This window comes from Puma concolor, chromosome C1 (assembly GCF_028749965.1).
Source record: "Puma concolor isolate L17-30 chromosome C1, mPumCon1.1.hap2, whole genome shotgun sequence".
NCBI lineage: Eukaryota > Metazoa > Chordata > Mammalia > Carnivora > Felidae > Puma > Puma concolor.
The window spans coordinates 30,930,583-30,943,216 of NC_141674.1; the positions used below are offsets into that span (position 1 = coordinate 30,930,583).

General features: G+C 39.8%; 1 protein-coding gene across 8 annotated transcripts in view; it reads right to left on the reverse strand.

Moving 5' to 3' along the window:
• Positions 1–12,634, reverse strand: part of TRIT1 (tRNA isopentenyltransferase 1) — a 58,801-nt gene that overhangs the window by 33,800 nt on the left and 12,367 nt on the right. The window contains exon 1 of one of the 8 annotated variants that reach the window (XM_086716574.1): positions 1,204–1,649. The exons of the other annotated variants lie outside the window; for them this stretch is intronic. The gene's annotated coding sequence lies outside the window, so the exon portion shown is untranslated. Of the gene's footprint in view, positions 1–1,203; positions 1,650–12,634 lie in introns of those variants that run through there. 8 annotated transcript variants of the gene reach the window in all.

Below are 12,634 nucleotides of genomic sequence, written 5' to 3' on the forward strand. Positions count from 1 at the left end.
AAAACACGGGCTTTCTTATCAAATAGTGGCAATTAGTTTAAACTTAAAGATAAAAAGTGTATGTAAATCAGTGCTCAAGTGAGAACTAATTCTGCAAGATTAACTGGAAGTTCTTTAGGCCTGAACTTTAAGCATTTAAAAATGGGCAGGTTGTTTTATTTATTTTACTTATCATAAGTCTCCAGAAAGGTAACATTTTGCATTGCTCATAGTTCTACTTCAAATGCTTAGATATTTCTTGGATTAAAATGCTCTGAAACATAATTTTTAGGATTTGTATAGCATTGGCTCCATTTGTGAAGAAGTGGCCTATTTACAAAGATACATATAAAACACACACATACACACTTTGAAGTCAGAACCCCTAATACTGCTACACTCTGGTGGAAACATTGTGATCTAACCAAATTACTGCTTCAGGGGGCCAGCATATACAGTCTAAATACTCAAAGGCAATATCCTGCCTGTAAGCTCTTGATCTGCCAATTCAACTAAAAAGTTCAAATGTACTTTTTCTAAATGCAAGGTCTCGGAGAGCAGATCTGAAAATACTAGTTTGAAAATAGGGATGAATGCTTTGAGATTAAATGTTCTCTCTGTAATCACTGATTCTACAGGGAGCATTGAATGAACAAATAATAAGTTCCATAGAGCCCACAAAGATGTTAAAAGCATTTTTTATCTCACATTTCCCTTTACTTACATGGGTGTCGATTAAGTACAGCACAGTATAATGGTTAGGAGGAAGGACGCTGGCGCCAGGCTGCCTCAGATCAATTCCTAGCTCTGCCACTTACCAGCTATTTGTACCAGTGGAGTAGTCAGTTACTAACTTCTCTGTGCCTCAATCCCTCATCAATAAAATGAGGATAATAATGTCTATCTCGTGGGGTTGTTGCATGGATTAAGTGAGTTAATACATGCAAAGCACTTAGTTTTTGCCTAACACTGCAGATGCTATGAAGGGTTATTATATTACTACCCGTATTACAACAACTACTATCACAACAGAAGGATAATGGGAAATAAATTTAGTGTTATTATTTATCACTCTGAAGCCTCTTTGCTGGTAGCTACTGAGGTTTTTTACCCAACAGGGACAGAAGCTATCTTCAGGTAAAATAAAATTGTTAATTAGTAAAATAGTGCACATAAGACATATAAAGAGCCACCAGGAAAGAATCAGCTCTGCCTTTAACTCACTTAATCTGTGCCCGACAACAAACTTGCATTCTTACACCTGAGTACTGGTGGAATCTTAGATCACAGGGTGTTCTCTCTGTGTATCTTGAGCAAGACTTCCTTCTGATGTTACAAAGTGCTATAGGATATACCCTACACCGCAGTCTTCTGCACAAATTAAGAAGACTACAGGAGAAAAGGAGTTAACAATTGCGTGTTCCTCTCCCTCTTTTCCCACAAACTTTAGCTGGCTCTGTTGCATTCCAAATGACCCAATCAACGTGAAAGAACTCAAACAGCAACAACTTGATTTTGCCAGTGGAAGATTTCTGAACCCTGTAAGTGGATTCTCGTTTTTAACATTGAGATTAATGTTAAGGAAATTATCGCTGCAAATGCAAAATTACCATCCCCAGCTTACAAAAAAACCAAAATGTAAATATCCCTACCAGCATGTTCTATCCGACATATAGATAAATTTGTAGATAAATTTTCATCCCCCCCCCCCACTTTTCTTTAAATTTTAAAGAGAAACCGAGCACAAGAGGGGAGAGGGGCAGAGGGAGAGAGAATCTTTAAGCAGGCTCCACGCTCAGCGCAGAGCCTGACATGGGGCTCAATCCCACAACCCTGGGATCGTGACCTGAGACAAAATCAAGAGGCAGCCACTCAACTGACTGAGCCACCTAGATACCCGGTAAATTGTCATTTTGAGTCTCGTCTTTAAGTGTATCTTCTAGAACTCCTTAAAATAGTAAGCTTAAACAAATAAACACATCAACATAAATCAAACAGAAGGTAACCCCAGAATGAGGCTCACCTTATTTTAAAGGAAGTAGACTACTACACTATTTATGGTATATGCAAATGCCAACAAATATCAGAAAGAAGTACTCATGGTTTAAGGAAAGACTTCTTGCTCACAGAGTTAACAAACTAAAAACTGTAATTCATACAAAAGTACTACATCTTGGTTACCAATGTGAATTGTCATCTTTGAGCGATTTGTCAACTTTTGTTTCCCATACCATCAGACTAAAAGAAACTGGGCATAAAGATATGGTGGTACTAAGCAGGTATCTGATAATAAAAGGATTGTTAATGTTTAGGTATCATATGGCTTTATGGTTTTGTGTTTTGTTTTGTTAAAAAGGAGAAAATAAAAAAGGAGTCACTGGGGCGCCTGGGTGGCTCAGTTGGTTAAGTGTCCGACTCTCAGTTTTGGCTCATATCATAATCTCGCAGTTTGTGGGTTTGAGCCCACATCAGGAAAGAACAGAGCTGGTTTGGGATTCTCTACCTCTCCTGTCTCTCGGCCCCTCCCCAGCTTACTCCCTCTCTCAAAAAAAAAAAAAGTAAATAAACTTAAAAAAAAAAAAGGAGTCTTTAACTTTGAGGTATACAGTATACTGAAGTACTTATGAATGGAAGTATATATGTTTTTCAAAGACATGAGAGCTGATCCAAGGTTATATCTATAATGATGTTGCTTCACTCTTCCATTCTAATATGACTTCTTTTGACAGTTAGCGATGTGCTGTTAAAGTTGAGCTTACAAATGACTGTGCAACTTGTGATCACAGCTACTGTGTATTTTTTTCATTTACCCCTGAATAAATTTTTAATAAGCAAGAAGGCAAGGGTAGATGAAGGGCATATGTAAAGTACATCTACAGCTGCACTGCGCGAGAGCAAGAATGACGCAGAAAAGACATTTGTTAATAATGACACAAGAATTACGATCACTGGGGTGCCTGGCTCGCTCAGTCATTAGGGCATCTGATTCTTGATCTCGGGGTTGTGAGTTCGAGCCCCACATTGGGTAGAGATTACTTTAGAAAAGAATTATGATCACTAAATGAAAGGGAAAACAATGATGCAAGTAAAATTTGCAGTAACATTCATAACATTAAAATTTTATCTTTATTTTCTGTTTTTAACCATAGGACAAAAAAAAGTATATGACAACGGGGATCTACATTCCAATAATGGTGGAAGAGGGATAGACTAAATGAAACAAGATTGGCCAAGTGTTCCTAACTTACTGAAGCTAGGTGACAGACACACAGAAGTTCAACTGGAACTCATTCTATTTTTTTTATATGTTGGAAAACTTCCATAACAAAAAGTTCCTATAAAAAAATCTGGATGCACTTCGTACACAGAGATAGCTATTATCAAAAAACAAAAAATAACAAATGTTGGTGAAGATGTAGAGATATTAGAACCCCTCTGTACTGTTGGTGGGAATGTAAAATGGCACAGCTATGGATGGAAAACAGTACGGTGATTCATCAAAACATAAAAAATAGAGGGACACTGGCTGACTCAGTCTGTAGAGCATGTGACACTTGATCTCAAGGTTGTGAGTTCAAGCCCCACAGTGAGTGTAGATTACTTAAAAATAAAATCTTAAAAACAACACATAAAAAAATAGAATTACCATATTATCTAGCAACTCCACTTCTGGGTATGTACCCCAAAGAATTGAAAGCAGGGAGCTGAACAGGTATTTATACACCCATGTCTATAATAGCAGCATCACTCACTGAGGCCAAAAGGTAGAAGCAACCCAACAGTCCACCATGAATGAATGGATCAATAAAATGTGTTATTCCATTATTATTCAGCCCTAAAAGGGAAGGAAATTCTGACACATACTATAACATGGATGAACCTTAAAGATATTATGATAAGTAAAAAAACTCAGTAACAAAAAGCCAAATATTGTATGATTCTACTTACGTGATGTAACTAAACTAGTAAAAATTCAGAGGCAAAAAGTAGAATGGTGGTTGCCAGGTGCTGGGGCAGAGAAGAATGAAGAGTCCATATAAAACGGGTACAGGGGCACCTGGGTGGCTCAGTCAATTGAGTGTCTCAGGGTTCACGGGTTCGAGCCTCGCATCGGGCTCTGTGCTGACAGCTCAGAGCCTGAAGCTTGTTTCCGATTCTGTGTCTCTCTCTCTCTCTCTGTCCCTCCCCCACTCATGCTCGCTCGCTCTCTCTCTCTCTCTCTCTCTCTCTCTCAAAAATAAATGTTTTTAAAAAAATTTTTTTACTTAAAAAAAATGGGTACAGAATTTCAGTTGAGAAGATGAAAAAGATCTGGAGATATAGTGTGAAGGTTGCAGAACAATGTGAATGTGCTTAATGCATGGTAAAATGGTACATTTTATGTCATGTATACTTTACCACAATAACAACGAAAGACTTGGATGACAGATTTTCAGCACAATGAGAAAACAGTGAATTATCTGCAATGAAATGAAATTTTCAAACATTTGCTGAATTTTTCAATTCTTTTAAATATACACCCAGAAATGGAATTGCTGGATCAAATCACAATTTTCAAAACTACTGAGAGGACTGGTAACGTTCTACTTCTTGAACTGAGTTGTGGTTACACAGGTATTTTCACTTTTTAAATTTTTTAATGTTTCATTTTTTTGAGAGAGAGAGAGAGAAAGAGAGAGCAAGCTGGGGCAAGAGGGAGCAAGGCAGCAAACTCACGAACTGTGAGATCGTGACCTGAGCTGAAACCAAGAGTCGACGCTTAACTGACTGAGCCACCCAAGCACCCCTACACAGGTATTTTCACTTTTTGTACACCTACGAATTATGCATTTAAGATTTTACTTTTAAGTAATCTCTACACCCAACAGGGGGCTTGAACACATAATCCTGAGATAAAGAGTCACATGCTCCACCAACTGAGCCAGCCAGGTGCCTCATGAATGATGCATTTTAGGGCATACATTGCTTATCAATTAAAATCATACCACCCAGCCAAAAAGCAAAAACACAGCAACATTTTACACATATGCACTAAGGATAAATATCTAAACAAATTTAGAAACCAATCAATTTTGTAAAGGTCACATTTGGTCCATACAGATATTTATATTGCAAATGCCCCAACTGGGCTTATTACCTGCCCACAAAACAACATTCTACCAGGGTAAGTCAGGTTTGTAGCTGATTGCTTTACATTCCACCTATTTTCCAGCTTCAATTATAGTTTCAGTGTGACTTCGCCTATAGAACAGGCAGCCCTGGGTGCTAAGAAGAGCTTAAAGGGTTTGTGTTATCTTTTAAAGGCAGTATGCCACTCGGTTCCATCTCCTACTCTCCCAGAAGACACCTGTGATCTGTGTACACAGAAATGAGTGGATAAAATGCTTCTCTCTGCACAAATCAGATTCTGTCAATACTAAGGAGGCTCTGGCCTCTTTGTGAGGTCTGATAGCTGAAATATTCTGAAAAATCCCAGGTTTAACCTACTTAGCCAATTATCAACATAACTGACTTATCTCTGCAAACATTTACTGAGTCTATTATGTGCCAGGTAATCTGCAAGATGTTAGGCATGCAAAGAAGATTAAGAAAGGGTCCCTGTCCTCAAGGAGTCCAGGCTAGCAGAAACAGAGATACAAATAACTGTACTATAAAGACATACGTGATTTAAAGTTTCTAAGAGACATTAGAGTGTGACTGTACCATCTTCTTTAAATATCATAACCACCAAACATTTAATGTTCTAGGTATTTAACTGGATACTACAAGGAAACAAGAGCTCACACAGCAAAAAATTATCCCAACCCAAAATGTCAACAGTCCTGAAGTTGAGAAACCCTGGTCCAAAGAAATTTCACCATGGAGAAACTCCCCAAAATCCCTGGGTGGTTTTGGTTTAGGTCAGGATATCACAGTTTCATGGGTTTGAGCCCCTCATCAGGCTCTGTGCTGACAGCGTGGAGTCTGCTTGGGATTCTCTCTCTCCGTCTCTCTCTCTGCCCCTCCCACCCTTGTGTTATCTTTGTCTCTCTCAAAATAAATAATAAACATAAAAAAAAAAATCTGAAGCACAGAGAGGTTGCATAGCTAGTAAGTAGTGGGGCTAGGACTTAAAATCCAGGCAACGTGGCTCCAACCCTTTAGGGTTTTTATGCTGTAGGGTGGCCCTAATAAGTGTGTTAATCAGCAAGATCCTGGACACTGGGCAGATCGTGGAGCTCTGTCTGAGTTCAGGTTGGCTATGATGCCCCAACATAGCTGTTTATAAGCAAAATGAAAAGCTGCCCTCCTTGTTTGGTTTCTTCCTCATAAGTTATCTTCCCCCTTTTAACTTCATTTCCTTCCCAATCCAAATTAGATCCTGAAATCCTTCAATCGCTTTCCTGCCTCTATCACCAAAAGTTGATTTTCCTTTTTGATTAAAAGAATTTGAATTTGGGGCACCTGGGTGGCTCAGTCGGTTGAGCATCCGACTTCGGCTTAGGTCATGATCTCGCGGTTCGTGAGTTCCAGCCCTGTGTTGGGCTCTGTGCTGACCGCTCAGAGCCTGGAGCCTGCTTCAGATTCTGTGTCTCGCTCTCTCTCTGCCCCTCCCCTGCTCACGCTGTCTCTTTCTGTCTCAAAAATAAAGAAAACACTAAAAAAAAATTTTTTTTTAAGATTTTGAATTTGATTATTCAAATGAAGAGATGTGGAAAAGTAGAGAAAAGGTCAAATCTCTTGCCTAACTTCCTTCCCTCCCTCCCTCTCTCTTTCTCTCTTTCTTAGTAGGCTTCACACCCAGCACGGAGCCCAATGTAGGGCTTGAACTCACAACCCTGAGATCAAGACCTGAGCTGAAATCAAAAGTCAGACGCTTAACCACCGACTGAGCCACCCAGGCACCCTATTTAACTTTTCTTTCTTAATAAAAGGATAACTTCTTAAAAAATGTACACTTTATTAAGAAAGAATGAATTAGCTGCAGGAACAGGGCAGGCAACTACTCCTTTTAGCTTTGCTTGGCAGAAGTTCAACTGCAGACATGCTGACTAAATCAGACAGATTAAGATGCTCAGAAAGTGGGAGAACCTGTACCTGATGTGTTCAGTCTAGTGAGAGGAGTGGTTTGGAATTTGCAGTGCAGATAGAGACTTTTGGTCCTCCAATGGCTATCTCTATTTAAGGGAAAAGGAACTACAATCATAATACAAGGCCATGCTTCTCAAACTGAGAGGTGCATACATAATAAGTACACTATGCATTCTTCTTAAGCACCGGATCTTCCTAATTGGTAAAAAGAACATAAAACATGAATTTTTACATCTAAATAAATGTACACAGGGGCACCTGGGTGGCTCAGTAGATTGAGCATCCCAGTCTTGATTTCTTTGCCTCAGGTCATGATTTCGTGGTTCCTGACTTCAAGCCCCACATCGGGCTCCGTGCTGACAGTGCGGAGCCTGCATGGGATTTTCTCTCTCTCTCTCTCTCTCTCTCTGCCCTTCTCCACTCGTCCCTCTCAATAAATAAATAAACGTTTAAATAAGTAAATAGATAAATAAATGTAGACAGATCAGGGTAGAGAATGCAAAACCGGCATACTTTAAAGTTAACATACTTTTAACATACTTTAAAGTTGAAGTATGAGAAACTCTGCAACGGAGAGCCTCTGCAGTGGCTGCTTAGACGTCCACCTGCAAGCCCTGGCAAAGCATGGATGTAAGGAAATTCCGAGATCATCTACCCGGTCCGATCACCTGAAATTTTATACTTGAGAATACAGAGGCTCAGGGAGCTCCCCTGCATATATAATTGGCTGGCAATAGAGACACGACTAAAGCCTAGATGCCCTGCCCATAACACAAGCGGTTTCTGCTGCCTCTCATGAGGAGTTTTTATTCCCATTTGACTCTAGTCTGTTTGCTTGACTGAAGTAATGAATTCCTACTAAGGTGAAATTAAATTCCAGAAACTGAGAAGACAGCTTCCATACACTGAACCCCTTCAAGGTTTTGAAGAGTAAATATGATAGAAAGCTGAAAATATAAACAAAGACGATGCCATGTGACCATAATGCTGGGACAGAAACAAAAGGGCTCTTTTGAGAAAATAAAATCAATAATAAAGCTCTTCTTGTGGCCAATTTTACAGCCTCCAGATTGGCCCACTTTTGACGGTTTCAGTGAGATTTTATTTTAAGATACCTGAGATAGAGCATATATTATTTGGAGGTCTGTATCTAAGTTAGGGAAAGCCAACAGTGTATGATGGAGCCAGAAGCATGGGTTCAAATTCTGACTCCATTACCCAACTTCATTTTGCAGGATATTGAAGTATCTTAGTTTTCCTTGCCTCAAGTATCCTAATCTATAAAATGGGAATAATAATAATAATAATAGTACCTACACTCCTCACTATGTTATTCTGGAGATTAGAGTTAATATAGATGAAATACTTAGAATAATGGCAGGCAAATGGTAATAAGCACTATAGAAGTGCTTGGCATTATCTATATTTAATTGGTGGTTATTAAACAAGATTTTTCTTGGTGTTTCGAGGTGAGACCCCTGGCTAGGGTTTGAAACAAGAGAACCACAAAATACCAGAGCTAAAAGGAGCTTTAGACACCATGACAGACAGGAGAGCCTGTGTGGCTCAGCTGGTTAAGTGTCTATTTCAGCTCAGGTCATGATCTTGGGATTCATGGGGATCAAGCCTGGCTTCAGGGTCTGTGCTGACAGTGCGAAGCCTGCTTGGGATTCTCTCCCTCCCTCCCTCTCCCTCTCCCTCTCCCTCTCTCTCTCTCTCTCTCTCTGCCCCTCCCACACACAAGCATGCCCACTCTTTCTCTCAAAACAAATAAAAAATAAATAAAATAGACACTGACACTGTATGACCCACAAAGCCTAAAATATTTACTAACTGGACCTTAACAGAAAAAGTCTGCCCAACCCTGATCTGATCTAATCAGTCCTCCCTCACTAATATAGCCAAAGAGGAAACTAAAGCCCAGAGAGGGCAGTATCTTGTCCCAGGTTATAAGTACAGCGAGTTAGTGGCAAAGCTGAGACTAAAACCCAGTTTTCTCAGTAAATAAAACTGCCTGCTAGGCTAAACAAGCTAAATGAAGACCTCAGAGTAAAGACAGACTATAAATTAGGAAACATTTGCCTATTAGGCAAATCATCTAAATCTAATTCTAATCAATACACACTTTCTGAATACTATAAGCCTGAGCATCAATGTTTTTTAATGCTACCCAGGTGATTACAATGTGCACCTGGGAGTGAGAACCACCGTTACAAGTTATGATGCTAGGCACTAGCAAGATGTAAACCAAAAAAAAAAAAAAAAGGAAAGTAAGGAAACTGGGTAGTGGGGTAGCTAACCAAAAGTACCCACCTGGACAACACAGAATCCCATATTCCATCTGTAATTATGCATGTAGGGGACTGCAAGCAAAGAGCAACAGGCATGCTGAAGGCAAGGAGGCCTGAGTATACCTTCATTTACACAAGAGCATCAACAATACTTTTTGTTCACATCTGTAAGTTCCAACAGTTCAATACATTATAAATCTATTATAACATTCTCATTTTTTTTTTAAAGTAGACTCGGGGCACCTGGGTGGCTCAATCAGTTAAGCGTCTGACTTCAGCTCAGGTCATGGTCTCAATGTTCATGAGTTGGAGCCCCGTACTGGGCTCTGTGCTGACAGCTCAGAGTCCGGAGCCTGCTTCGGATTCGGTGTCTCCCTCTCTCTCTCTCTGCCCCTCCCTGGCTCACGCTCTGCCTCTCTCTCTCTCTCTCTCAAAAATAAATAAACATTTTAAAAAGTTTTTAAATCTTTAAGAAAAAATAATAAAGTAGGCTCTATGCGCAACATGGGACTTGAACTCATGACCCAGAGAGCAAGAGTCCATGTTCTACTGACTGAGCTAGCCGGGTGCCCCCCCCCCCCCCCATAACATTCTCTTTCTAAAAGAATGTTAAAAGTAACATGTACTCACAAAAAGTATGAGAACATACAAACCTAAAACATTTATTATGACCCCAAAAAAATCATACAAGTCAAAAGACAAATGACCAACTGAAAAAAATACTTCCAATACATGAGACTGCGTAAAGGATTCAAACTTACAATACACAAAAAACTCTTACAAAGCAATAAACACATAAATGAAAACCATTATATAGAAGTGGGCATAACAGGTATGAGCAAGGAATTAAAACAAGCAATACACAAATGACCAATGCACCCTTGAAAAGACAATTAACCAAAGAAATGAAATCAAAATGAAATTCACTTGTTTGCCAAACTATAATAATGAAAAGATAGGTAATACACAGAATTGCAAGGGTGAACAAAAATACACATACCACTGATACAAACTTTCTTCAAACCAAAAGTCTGGCAATATGTATCAAAATGTAATGTGTGCCAACCAGCAACAAAAAGACAACCAACCCAATTTAAAAATGAACACAAGGGGCACGTGGGTGGCTCAGTCAGCTGAGTGTCCTACTTGAGCTCAGCTCACGATCTCACGGTTCGTGGGTTCAAGCCCCACATCCGGCTCTGTGCTGACAGCTCAGAGCCTAGAGCCTGCTTGGGATTCTGTGTCTCCCTCTCTCTCTGCCCCTCCCCCACTCATACTCTGTCTCTCTCATCTCAAAAATAAACATTAAAAAAATTTAAAAAATGAACACAAGACCTAAATAGATATTTTTTCCAAAGAAGATATTACACAAATGGCCACTAAGAAAATGTAAATCTGGGGCGCCTGGGTGGCGCAGTCGGTTGAGCGTCCGACTTCAGCCAGGTCACGATCTCGCGGTCCGTGAGTTCGAGCCCCGCGTCAGGCTCTGGGCTGATGGCTCGGAGCCTGGAGCCTGTTTCCGATTCTGTGTCTCCCTCTCTCTCTGCCCCTCCCCTGTTCATGCTCTGTCTCTCTCTGTCCCAAAAATAAATAAAAACGTTGAAAAAAAAAATTTAAAAAAAAAAAAAAGAAAATGTAAATCAAAACTCTTAAAGTGATACCACTTTCACACCCACTAGGATGCTATAATTTTTTTTTTTTTTTAAGGAAAATTTTATTAAAAAGGAAAAGGGTGCCTGGATGGCTCAATCGTTTGAGCGTCCAACTCCTGATTTTGGCTAGGTCATGATTTCACCGTTATGAGACTAAGCCCCATGTTGAGCTCAGCATGGAGTGCAAAGCCTGCTTAGCATTCTCTCTCTGCCTCTCCCCGGCTTGTGCCCTCTGTCTTAAAATAAACAAAACTAAAAAAATAATAAAAGTTAAACATAATTTTTTAAAAGGAAAAATAACAAGTATTGGAGACAAGGTAGAGAAATTGATACCCTTACACATTGCTGGTGGGAATGTAAAATAATATAGCCATTGTGTAAAACAGTTTGGCAATTCCTCAAAAAGGTAGACATAGAATTACCATGACCCAGCAATTCTACTCCTAGGTATTACCCAAAAATAACTAAGAACAGATAATCAAACAAATACATGTACATACACATACAAGTTCACAGTGGCACTATTCATAATAGCCTAAGGTACTAATGCCCATCAATAGATGGGACAAATTGTGATCTATACATACAAAGGAAAATTATTCAACCATAAAAAGGAATAAATTACCAATACATGCTAACAGATTATATGATTGCATTTATATCAAATATCCGGAATAGGTAAAATCTATAGGGACAGAAAGCAGACAAGTATTTGCCAGGAGCTGGGAGGGAAGGGGAAATGGGCAAGTAACTGCTTAATGGGTATGGGGTTTTCTTTTGGGGTGGTGGAAATATTTTGGAACTAGACAGAGGGTATGGTTGTACACCACTGTGAATATACCAAATGACACTGAATCGTTCACTTTAAAGATATGATTTTTTTTAATTTTTTTTTCAACGTTTTTTATTTATTTTTGGGACAGAGAGAGACAGAGCATGAACGGGGGAGGGGCAGAGAGAGAGGGAGACACAGAATCCGAAACAGGCTCCAGGCTCTGAGCCATCAGCCCAGGGCCCGACGCGGGGCTCAAACTCACGGACCGCGAGATCGTGACCTGGCTGAAGTCGGACGCTTAACCGACTGCGCCACCCAGGCGCCCCTAAAGATATGATTTTTTAAGTAATCTATACACCCAACATGGGGCTCGAACTCACAACCCTGAGATCAAGAGTCACATGCTCTACTGACTGAGCCAGCCAGATGCCCCAGAATCATTCACTTTAAAATGGCTGATGCTGGGCACCTGTGTGGTTCAGATGTTTAAACGTCTGACTCTTGATTTTGGCCCAGGTCATGATTTCACGGTTCATGAGATCGAGCCCCACATCCGGCTCTGCACTGACAGAGCAGAGCCTACTTGAGATTCTCTTTCTCCCACTCTCTCTGCCCCTCTCCCATGTGTGTGCTCTCTCCCGCAAAATAAATAAACTTTAAAAAACAAAAAACAATTTAAAATGGCTGACATCATATGAATTTTACCTCAATGAGAAAAATAATATAACCTCTAATAACCTCAGAAAATTGGGAGGAAAAAAGAGGTAATGTTTACATCTTACCCAGTATTCCCATTCTAGGAATTATCCTGAAAAAGGAATCACACAGTCCAAAAAGATGTATGTGTGAAGATGTTCATCTCAGCA